This window comes from Mchenga conophoros, linkage group LG23 (genome assembly GCF_057382185.1).
Source record: "Mchenga conophoros isolate Kocher_MC1m ecotype Shallow Benthic linkage group LG23, M_conophoros_male_GT1.1, whole genome shotgun sequence".
Taxonomy (NCBI): domain Eukaryota; kingdom Metazoa; phylum Chordata; class Actinopteri; order Cichliformes; family Cichlidae; genus Mchenga; species Mchenga conophoros.
The window spans coordinates 36,366,152-36,378,582 of record NC_140547.1 but is presented as its reverse complement, the minus strand read 5'-3'; the positions used below and the strand labels follow the sequence as shown (position 1 = coordinate 36,378,582).

At 36.8% G+C, this 12,431-nt stretch overlaps 1 long non-coding RNA gene across 1 annotated transcript; it reads right to left on the bottom strand.

Annotated features, from left to right (window-relative positions):
* Nucleotides 1-4,747: 4,747 nt before the first annotated feature.
* On the bottom strand, nt 4,748-6,565 carry LOC146547750 (uncharacterized). The gene is made up of 3 exons (XR_014890836.1): nt 6,245-6,565; nt 6,081-6,161; nt 4,748-5,592 (listed from the first exon to the last, which is right to left on the bottom strand). It is a non-coding gene; the product is annotated as an uncharacterized LOC146547750 (long non-coding RNA).
* Between the last annotated feature and the right edge of the window lie 5,866 nt (nt 6,566-12,431).

Below are 12,431 nucleotides of genomic sequence, written 5' to 3'. Positions count from 1 at the left end.
TTGACTAGGTTATTTTAATATGCATTTTAAAGCTTATTAAAGAACTTGTTATTTATTAATGGAGCTGAAATTCAAGAGACACCAAGGCCCTGTCGCTGTAGTTAGCTACATTTGTATTAAATAAGCTTTAATGTAAAATATCCAAGGAACGCTTCCAGGTCTTTGAACACCTGCATGCACAAACTGTCGTGCTGGTGATAGTGTTAATAGGAAAAAACTGAAATGCTGAGAAGAATCCAAGGCGGGCTGGCAGGTAGTCAAAGACACATTTTAATCACTGCTGAAAAATAACAACAAACAGCACAGTGATGGCAGGAAGCCTATTAGACTAACAAGGTCAAAAATAAGAACAAATCACAAACAAGGAAGTCAACTGGAGAGACTACGGTGATTTGGAAACAAAAGAGAGGCTTGAACAATACATGATAAAAACTGAGAGAGAAGATCTATATCATATACACAAATCCAAAGAGAGGGATACTATGGCGCAGGATGGAGGTAAAAACAGAAATCCACATGAAGGAATTATGCAGCACATTTAATACCGTAACAGCAATCAGTAAAACATTAGAAATACATAACAACTAAAAAAAATAATAAAAGTGAAAAAACAAGCTTAAAAAGGGTGTAAGTTATAAACCACATGGGAGCCAGTAATTACAAATAACAATGGAACAAAAACTAAAAGCTACACACCAGTGAAACTGTTTGTGCTGTGCTGGTACTCTGGAAGGTTAATGAAGCCACAATAAACTGAAATTGATGCAAAATTAGTGATACTTGTGCTCTCCGTGTACATAAAGTTGCCAAACGTTCACAGCTGTTTTTAATAAAATCAGAATTTCCTGATACTTAAAGTTACAACTATTTTCTTATTCGTTTAAATGTGGGCTTAAAAAACTGTCCAAATTTATTATAATGATTATAATTTTGACTTAAAAAAAAATAGTATTTTTGGAATGTTACATTTTTTTACCATGTTCAAGGTTCAAGGTTCAAGGTTAAGGTTTGTGTGGTAAAACCACAGAAAAGTAAGAAAGTACCCTGAGTAGAAGGTACAACATTACCTTGAAGCTTTTTGGGTGGATTACTCTATTTTCTAAGAGTGCATTGCTCAATTCATCAGACCAAGTCCATCCACACCATCACAGACGTTCTTGTAACCAAAGTTGATTAAAGGAGATATGAAAACAAAAGTGATTATAATTAGTTGAAAGTAACTGCAGATTCTCGTGTAGGTGTTGTGATCACAGACCAGCATCTCTTTGAAGGTGCCATTGATGAAAATGTGATTACAAAGTAAAGCTGCTTTAATAGGCTTTAAGGGTTACTTGAAAGTTGTATCAAAAAAAGTTCCCCAAAAAATATTATAGACCCAATGATAATTTAGAATCATGCAGCATAGACACAGATGTGAAAATTGAAATTTGGAAGCTTTTGCTGTTTATATTTACATACAAATTAAGATACATGGTGAGTTTACATTGGTATGCTGCTTCCTTGGGCACCAGATTGCAAATGAACTTTGACTGCAAATGAATTTTGACTTAACTTTCAGAGTTCCCTTTGAAACGAAACCAGCAAGAAGTCTTTTGGTAGACTAAGTGGCATATCAAAAGAAGCATGGAGGAGAAATTATATTATATGCTAATGGAAGGCAGCTCCTGGGAGCAAAGGCTTACATTTGGCAGACAGAGAACAAGTTTTCTTTCAGAATGCGTATTAATCAAACTCATCATCATAGCATCTCAAAAGGAAAAGTACATCAGTATTCATACATAAGCACATGTAATAAGCACATGCCCTGCAGGATTTTTTTTTTTTTTGTGGAAACATGACTAAATTGAGCATGCGGAACACAAGAAGCAATGGTTGGCTTATTGACACCACTTAAAATAATATGTTTGTTTGTGTCGCTACAATAGACACTCACAGTCAATGTCTGAATTCATCTGGCAGTAATCGCAGCAACAGGCTGCAATCATTTATAGCTCAATGCACATGTTATGTATTTCACATGAAGTGTAATAATCTCTGTTGTTTCAAATTTAACCAGTTTTGCAGTCAAATATTTCTTCTACATGAAACCATTTAATTTACTAGAGACAATATAAAAACCTTTGCTGTGCTACATCTAGTAATGGCTCATTATCTAGCACTCTCTGCCTTGTATGACATGATAGCTTTAGGCTCCAAAGACCTACCATGGCAGCTAAAACGTTGACAGAAAAGCTTCAATATGTGAACTCCAAATTCAATAGCTGACATCACAGAGGATATGAACATCTTAATATACAGTTCTTTGTCTGAAGTATGGTGTTGATAAACCAACTGTGGACAATTAGTTTGGTAAGCTAATGAATTTAGCTATTAGGAAAGTTAGCTTGGCAAAGCATAGCTAACATTAGCTTTCTAGCAAGCTAATTGTTTCAAACAAAATAATGACACTCACAGTTTAATGAATTTCCCCTATTCCTCTCTTATATATTTGCATGCTCTCAAAATACTTTAGCCCAAAACAATTTTAGTGGACTAAAACCGAAATATTAGCACTTGCATCACACTGTATTCAGTGTCAGGATGCAGCTTCCTGCAGAACCCTCACACTTTCTTGCCAATATCTTCTTTTGTGTCATGAAAGACTTTTTTTTCTCATAAGCTCATAACACGTAGATGTATGTTCTTTACTACAAAATCACTAGGAGTATCTATGGTGTGGATGGGGCTGTCTTTATTCTAATGAAGTCCTACTAAATTTATCTGTCTTTTAAAATTTGTCGCCCTTGCATGGTCGAGTAAAAGATAAACCATGATAAAACAAAACACTGCAAAACCATCTAAATTTCTTACCTAAGCCATATTAATGTGTGTGTGTCTTTCCGTGCATTATAGAAGTAGAAGAGCATGTGTGAAATTTGGGTTCTCAAGCTAATAAAATATGAATGACACTTTGGTATTGTTTTGAGTAGCTGCCCAAGCATTTTAATAGAAAATCTGTGAAAAAAATAATAAAAAACTGATAAAGCAGACCACCATGTAATGCAAATAGATGACAAGCTATATTTGTGTGTTTCACTGTGGAATTATGTTAAATTAGTGTGAAATGAGAATCCAGTGAGTCAGGCCTTTGCTACAAAAAAAAAAAACAGAGACAAATGTATGAAGGGCCCTTTATAACTTTAGAAGCAAATGGTGCCCAGGACAAAATGGAGGTTAAGTATCCTCGACAGGTATGGCCTCATGAGCAATTTATTCAGGCTTGGTGGTTCAGGAGAAAACCCGATTAACCAGCAGGTTGTCCTCCAGCCTCATAATTATGGAGACACCCCATTTCCAGCAGGCAGTAGAGAGGGAAGTCCATTTTGAATATGCACTGCATCACTCAGTAACTTATTACATTCAACTGTGTGTAATATATATGTTTAACTGGAATTGGAAATAGTATTTGGTGTATGAATAAAGATATTCAGACTGAGAGACAGCTTCTTCCACCAGGCCATCAGACTGCTGAACACGTCATAGACACCTCAGCTTCACTACTGGAACTTTAACATTATGCACTCCATACTGTACAGTAATGCCACTGTTTTGCACATGTCTCAACTCTGTATATTTTTATATATTTTATTTATTGTTTACTCTATTTAATTTGTAAAATATGTGTACACACACACACACACGCACACACACACACACATAGAAAAATATTTAGTATACACATCCAGAAATGCATATACTATTATATATTGTACATATATTTATTAGTTTCAGATGTAGCCATTCTTGTATTTTGCTTGTTTACATTATTGTATTTTGCACAACTCTGTTGCTTGTGAAGCTCGCACACAAGAATTTCACTCACATGTGCTGTACCAATGTACCTGCACATGTGATGTGACAATAAAAGTGATTTGATTTGATTTGATTCACACCCTTTACTTACAATAGAAATACCTTTTTCTTTATTTAATATGCTTATTTCACTATTTACTACAAAAAGTCAATCAATAAAGCATAAAATAAAAATAAGCACACTGAAACCTTTGAACTCTTTTTAGTATATGACATAGAAAAGTGTTACAGTGAGATTATTGGGTAAATGCCTCTTTGCGTGCAGGTCATGAAGCGGAGGGAGAGTAGAGCATGCTGGCAGCACACTGACAGATTGGATAAGCCCTTCCAGCCTGCCATCCCACAGGGGGTGCGCTTGTATATGTGTGTACGTGCATGTGTCAGTCGAGCTTCACAAAATGTTAGCATCAGTAGTTTGCTCAACACCTAGGAGAGGATGTGTCCAATTTTGTCCCTAGACACCTTTGCGTGGGGTCTAGAACTTGCTCTTGAAATAGAAAGTATCTGACAAGCGCTATTAATGGAACTGCTTTGTTTTAGGTTTGTATACTGATTTGGCACTGTTTTGGGGTTTTTTTTGCCTGTTGTCATGCTGAATGCCAAAGTTGCTTGCAAAGATTTCGTTTGTACACTAAAGCTTTTTTGTTTCTCCTGCCTGTTTGTCATCGTGTTCCATCTCTGTACCAGTTCAAATACAATTTCCAGATAATTAGAGGTGTTTGTTTTAATCAGCATGGAGTGACGCTTACAGCAGGGAAATGCTAACTGACTACTACATACTGCCACAAACTATATTCTACATTTGCGAATGTATGCATGCATAACGCACAAAGTCTAAAGTTACATCTGATTTCTTTATATTTTGATACACAAATAAGGAGGGAAAGTGCAGCAATTTATTGAACAATTTATTTGACAGTTAATGCAAATACAGTATTGTAAGGCAAAAAGAGAGTTTGTGCAATTCTAACAAACTTGAAAGTCAGTATTTGGTGTGACCAGACTCTTTGGAGGCCAATCCATGTGTAACCAACTTTAAGGTATAAAGGTGAATTACAGCGCAATAATTACTTGGGCTCGTAATAATAATAATAATAATAATAATAATAATAATGGATACTTTATTGATCCCCATGGGGAAATTACTTGTTTTTCTCTGCATTTGACCCATTCACTCAGTGAAGCAGTGGGCAGCCCACTAAGCAGGCGCCCGGGGAGCAGTGTGTAGGGACGGTACCTTGCTCAGGGGTACCTCAGGGTAGCCGTTAAGTGGATTCGAACCGCCAACCTTCCGATCATGGGGCGACCACTTTACCTACTGAGCTATCCCTGCCCCTAATAAGACCCTGGCCAGAATCAGAAGACACCAAATTCGTATGGAGCCAAAGTATTGAGCAGCAATAATGACCTGGACACAATGTTAACTTTTGAGTAGCCACTCTTGTATTGTTACAAAGTATAACAGGTATTTGTCCAATTTGTACAGATAAAGTATAAAATAAAATAAATAGTGTGCACACTCAACAAAATAAAAGTACTCGTTGGGGCCCTTTAAGAATTTAGAGTTAAGCTGGCGATAGCCAACTTCAAAGGTCCTTGTGAATGTAACTGGAATGTATGAGTGTGTGGTGTGTATCTTCTTTGGGGTAGATCGTCCTCAAAGTGGTTGGCTCGCCATCTATCACAACCAGAATATCGTCCTGGTCCTTGGACTTTTCCGTCCTCTCCAAAAAACCTGACCTATAATCCAGGTCATAAAATGTACATTCTAATCAGTCTGTTTCAGATGCATTGTTTAAGGTTAAAATACAAAATCAAAATATTGCATCACCTCATATTCATTGCATCAACATCTTAAATCTTATCAAATCTCACAGTTCTGTTGTACAACATTCAATTTTCAAGCATATCAAATATGAGAACTAAACATCTAAGTTGCTCAAATATTTCTCTATTCATGTAAACATTAATTAAACAATACTTATGGTAAGTAACCATTGACACTCAAAATACAATACACCATAACAAATTCAGAACTATGTGCAAATAAGCAACAAAATATACATGTGAGTTCAGTTCAGAGGCATTAAAGCAGTGTGCTTAATTTCTCCACACTATAGGCCTATTCGTGAGAGAGAAATGCACTAAAAATTACCCTCTAGATTACTTTAAACTCACAGTGAACTGACAAAAATTAGCTTTAGAGCAGCTAAGAACATGTTGCTCACCGTTGCTCTGTTTCACAAAAGCCCAACACACACTGGCGTTGGAATTGCAGCAGCTCTCCGGATGAAAGGTGAGTGGTTAGCCTGTGAGACACCGAGCTAGCATTAGCATGATCGCGACGGTAAGTCTCTACAAGTTTTTTCCATCAGAATAACACTCGTCTTACCGACGTTGCCTCTCTCCTTCATCCAGCCACTCGACTCCGGACTTCCAGCAGGTAAGTACGCTGGCTTTCCTTCCTCTCAATCCTGAGTTTTCCTCTCTTTTGTCCGTGGATTTCTCGGTTTGAGTAGTAGATGCCTCCACTCCTCTTGCTGAGATGAGAAAAAACCCGGGAGCACCATGCACCTCCACTTCACTTCCTGGCTGACAGGGTCAATGCGGCCTGGGTAGGCTCTGATTGGTTGCTGAGCTAGGTGCCCTCACGTGGGGTGAACTGAGAGGTGCATTCAATGGTCATAGGAAATACGACGCTTGTTGATGTGGACAGTTAATGTAAAGAGAATAAGTATGATTTTTTTCCATCTGGGCTACACCTGACTAACAGTTTTCCACTGTGTCGGTGGAAACTGATGAACTATGATTTCCAGTAAATAGCTCTTTCTGAATCACCTTAGGAGTTAGGCCACTTAATACTGACCTATGAATCATAAAAAAAAGGCTCCTAACACAGAGACACACACACACATACAAAACCTTCCTTAAAATGTTCAGGTACAAAGACTGGAAAGAAAAAAACTTTGAAAGTTCTTCAAAAAGCCTGAACTACTATTGCTCAAAACCACTTAAAATACCAAAAAAAATGGGTGTCGCTCTATATATGATATAGATACACATACATATTCATAGATATACTCTGTATATACTAACCCTAAATCTATATCTAGTTCTGTATATATAAAAGCTTGAGTGTTGAGTGTTGCTGTGTGATAATTACTACATGGAACAAAATGGAAAAACAAAAAAACAAAGTGCTGCAGTAACAAAAATGACTTGTCATTTGCATGGTATTCATTCTCATTTTCTCATATAGTCTGTATACAACTATAAGAAGGGTTACCTCGTTAAAGCCTTCACAGATAAAAGCCAAATATTCTTAAAAGACTTTGCTGACATATTGCTGCAATAACAGCTTTATTGACCGTTTTAATCAAACGTCTATAATTTGGACAGCTTCACATCTCCAACAAATTGCTCCACTTTGTTTTTGTATCTCTACTTAATGACAGACTTGTGTTGCTGTGCGTGCCAGCCCTTTCCTTTATGTGTCCCTGCACCACCTACACACCTCTGGATTAGCTTTTCAACTGCACCGACCCTGCTGAGATCAGGCCGGGAATTCAATGCCAGTGTTGGGATCTTTTATACAGTATGTGTGTATTTATTTGTCCCTGAGCCTGTCTGGGTGTCTGAGTGCAATATGATCTCATATTATTTTTAGGTAGCTTTTCCACTGTTTGCGTTCCACCTTTAGTTGTGTGTGTGCAGGACATACCACTCGTGTACAGGAAAAAAGTGAGAGCGACTTGGTTGCTGTAATGATTAATGGGAGAAACTTTCAGTGCTCATTCCATTCGGATAATGGTAGTAAGTCAAAAAAAAAAAGCAATCTTACTTGTCGCTCTTTTCAGCACAATTGATCCAAAGGGGGGTAAAAAAAAAGAAGAGAAATGTAGAAACCCCTCTCCATTTTTTTTTCGTATTCTATTAAAGCACAAACATTTTCTAAAGGCAGCTCTCACTCTCACATCCACATGAGCTCATGGGTGCTAGAGAGAATAAACCAACCCAGTACTGAAACTAAGTTGCAGCAGCAACTTTTATATTCCAGCCTGATTGATCTGGGCATTCAACATCTGGCATTTCCACATTTTTCCCTTTCTAATTAGCTGCTGATGCTGACATAATTAGTTACCACAGATGGACTGAGGATGTCTGCATGACACTATCTAACTCACACAGCCTTGCAGCACATTTACAACTTTTCATTGTGACTCTGTTTGAATATGTTTAAATCTGCAGAGCCTTTGTGTGGTCTGGATCATGTCACTGCATAATGAGCAAGAGCCACATTGGTTCACTTCAATGCATTCATTGTGGCATGAATAACAATTGGGTAAGTAAGTAAGTATACCTATGCATTTGTACAAGTAGGTTTTCATTGCAGACAATTGGATGCTTTTTTGTAATGTCGTAGTGCAGCAGAATTTCCAATAAGGTTGAGATACTGTTTGGAATGTACATTAAAACAGGAATGCTACAACTGATTTAAACATGAGGGTGTCAAACATATGGCCTGTGGGCAAGAATCAGTTTCCCGAAAGGTCCAGTCTGCTGACTGCATTGCTTAAGTCCAGTGAGCTGTGCTGACAGGTTTTTTTGATTTACTACACCAGCATTTTTAATAAAGTAGAAGAACTGATACATTTTATTTCACTTCTTTTTTCTTTTCTTAAGACACGTCAGTGATTCAGTTTGCAAGTTAAACTTCATTACACTAAAAGAAATGGGAGCAGTTGAAACCCACTTAGGCTGCTTGTGGCCCAAGATGTAAATTGATGGTAAAAAGAAAAGATAATTCATATCCGGACTGACATACTACATTAAAAACTAAGCTTGTAGAGCTACCTTTATCATCGGTAACTGGAAGTAACTTGCAGTAATAGTTTTCTGTACGACTTTAATCAGTCTCTCACATCGCTGTTGAGGAATTTTGAGCAAGTCTTCTTTTCAACATTTCTTCAGTTCACTGAGGTTTTCAGCCATTTGTTCATACACAGCTATCTTACGATAATACCACAGTATCACAGCCAAGTATCTCCACTTTGGTCTCATCTGTCCAAACATCTTGTGATTTGCTCAGACGCAACTTTACAAACCCAAGCTGAGCTGCCCTCTTCTTTTTAGAAAGAGGAGACTTTCCAAACAAGCCATCCTTGTTCAGCCTTTTTCTAATTGCACTGTCATGAACTTTAACAATTAGCATGCTAAGGGAAGCCTGTAGAGTCAAACTCGAGTAGAGAAGAAGCTCTTGGGTTTTTTTCCCTGAGCAATGTATGGTCTGACCTTGGGATAAGTTAGTATGGACATCAACTCTTGGGAAGACTGGTAACTCTTTTGAATCTTTTCCACTTGTGAATCTTTTTCACTGTGGAATAATGGACTTCTGATTTTTTGGAAATGGCCTCACGACCCTTCTGAGATTGATGGAGAGCAACAATTTTTTCTCTCACACCATGTCTGATGTCTTTCCTCCTGGGCATTGTGTTAACACATACCTGAATGCTCCAGACCAACAAACTGACAAAACCTGTGCTTTTATAGAGATCTTCACACTTCCTTGTGAATTAATCAATCGACTGATCAGTTAATCAAGTGAACAGAACCTGGCTGCTGTCTATAGAAGCAGTAATTCTGTTCTTAGTATTTCACACACTATTCTGCATTTCGGCTTAGTTTTTGTTCATTAAATAAAGAAATGTGGAATATGTTGTGCCATTCACGTGAGGCTATATTTACCTAATTTTAAAATCTGCTAAAAACCAGATGACTTCTGTTATGTCCTGAACTGACAGAGGGTGTAGTTTCTTTTCACTATCACTTTAAAGTGGCTTTGACATTCCAAATTTAAATCATTAATTCAAATGAATACTGTACTGTTGACTTTCTAAATGTTAAAACTAAGAATACAAATGCAAAGGAATAAAGTGCATTGCCTTTTGTTTCAACACCACTCTACTATCTTGGGAGCTGCTGTAATTCTGAAAGCAAAATTTGTTCCTCTTCTTGCTGGATATAGGATTTTTATTACAAAGTCCTGCTTTTATAATATGAGAAATATGTGGTTTAGCATTTTCTTGCTGAAACAAGACTTTTCCGGGCATTGTTTATTTACAGCTTAAAAACCTGTATATAATATATGGTTAAACATGCTTTACAAAAAACACTGCTGTTTCATGAAAATGGTTTTTAAACTTTGGGTGGGAGGTTTTTGCTTCTGCTTTAGGCTTCCATGTATCCACACATTTGGGTAGGGAGATGTGCTCAGACAGCTGGCATATATAAATCACTGCAGCTTTTTCTTTCAGTGGTCCTGACTGAATGTAAGATAAGCTGTCACCTATAATTTTATTGTATTATGCCAAAAAAATCTATCATTGTTTGATACCACCCCAGAGAGATTTGCATTGTTGATGCAAAATTGGATGAAAACAAAACACCTCCTTTACTCCTATTATTATAATAATTGTATTCTTCTGGAGACTAATCAAGCATGAACAACTTTGGGTCAAGTGGGATTTTTTTTAGCCTAACGTTGTCATATCATATAGAGTTTTTCCCCAAATGTCTTAAACTTTCAAACACAGTGAAAAGTGTTTCCCTTTAAGTTCTTTACATTTTGTAAACAAGCCATTAATGGTTTTTTTTTATATTTTAAAGATTTAACTTAGCATGTAAGTAGATCATAAAATGTTGTTATTTTTCCCATTCTTAAGTAGTCCTTTGTTGTCACGTTTTCAATTATTTATTTGTGGCGGTCTAATAAGCCCTCAGTCACGTAGGCCTACAGACCGGTTGGCAGCTACCTGGCAAACACCAAACGCCAGGGGAAAGTGAGTATTCCCCAATTGGTGTTCGCAACTGCTGAGAAAGTCAAGGCTAGTGACCCACTGGCAACTGTTGTTTGCTCGGGAAAAATTTGTACTTCCAGTGATGTATTTATCATGTGGTTGAGAGAAGTTGCTTGCTGGAAATTTGTTGAGGGAAATTTTTCCCTCGTTGAGTTGCTTTGATCATTAGCAGATTGACATGATTGCCTGTAGTTTGGATGGAACACACCCCCTTCTGGATGTTCTATCAAATGCTAATTGGACTTAAAAATTCAAACATTTTGCTATTCACAGAAGCCTTTGCTAATGTGAACCGTGGCTTGCGGAAAAACAAACAAAAAAAACCAACGAAAAATGAAGATGCTGATTTGTATTAGGCCTATTAGAACTACAAATAATCGCAAAACATATATTGATTGCAAATTTATCTGTGCGTACTAGCATTTATCCATTAATGGAGATGAATTAGGACTGAGGCTGCTCTCACTACAAGTGGGCACACAATGAAGACAATTCTAGAAGCACAGAGCAGAATGCTTAATTAACGTTAAGATTACTTATTGTCTCCCATACGAGAAGCTTATCTTGGGGTTGGAGAATAGCTTCATCAAAGCAGGCATTACAATGAAAAACACATTAAATAGGCACATATGCAAACACCAGTCTCAGATAAAAACAACTGAGCACATTAGTCACAACTGATTTAAAATCTTTTAGAGAACTTACATTAAACTGGTACATTAAACTGCTAAAACACCTCCCACTTCACAAGCTCACCAACACTGGACTGAGGTAAAGAAAAAAAAAAAAGCAGATAAAGTAAATGAAATTTAGTAAAGGTTTAAAGGTTTTTAAGGAAACATTGGAGCTTGTTAGCAATGTTGTTCAATAATCAGATTTATGCTGACAAATGAAACTGACGCATCATTTAAAATTTGCTCATGGCACATCTTGTTGAAGCAGCATGATGGCAGCATGCCTCTTCTTCCTCACCTAGCAAGGTGTGTAATATAAACATTGTTAAACAGAATGATGTATTTCATCATGTATCATTGATGTCATTATTAGTGATGACCCCAACCGTAACTTTAACTTTAATTCTAACCCGACAATCATAATAATTTTTTTATTAAAATGCCCCCCCCCAAATAATCTGACCCAATCAATAAAACCCCCCAAATAAAATTATGAATTATCTTATATAAATAGGCTGTTTTCTTTATTCATTTTAGTTATTACCAGCAAAATAGCTGCATGTTCGATCATCTGGGAAGTTACCCAGATTTATTTAGTTATTTATTTAGAGATCTTGACACCCCCTCCTCCAATGTTCAGCACAAAGTTACGCCGATGGTTAGGATTAAGGTTATGACATACAATGATGACCCCACAGGGTTAAATAGGTAAATAATAACTTAGACTTTGTGTAGTTGTTTACCAAGTTTTTTGTTGTACTTTAAACTCAAGTCTATAATATTATGCTAGTTATTATTGTATGTACTTTGCAACAGACACGATTTGCTAAATTACTTTAAAACCAGAATGGAAATGAATTGCAAACAGTGGGTCTCAATATAAAGTGACATTTGCATGTTGCACTAGTGGGCATCTGGTATGGAAGAAATATAGTATCATCAGAATTCAACTATTTTTAGACACTGAATTTATAACACTGAATTTTTATCCTCCAAATTTCCCGGCAAAAATATTCACCTGCAAAAATTCACCTGCAAAAAATTCACC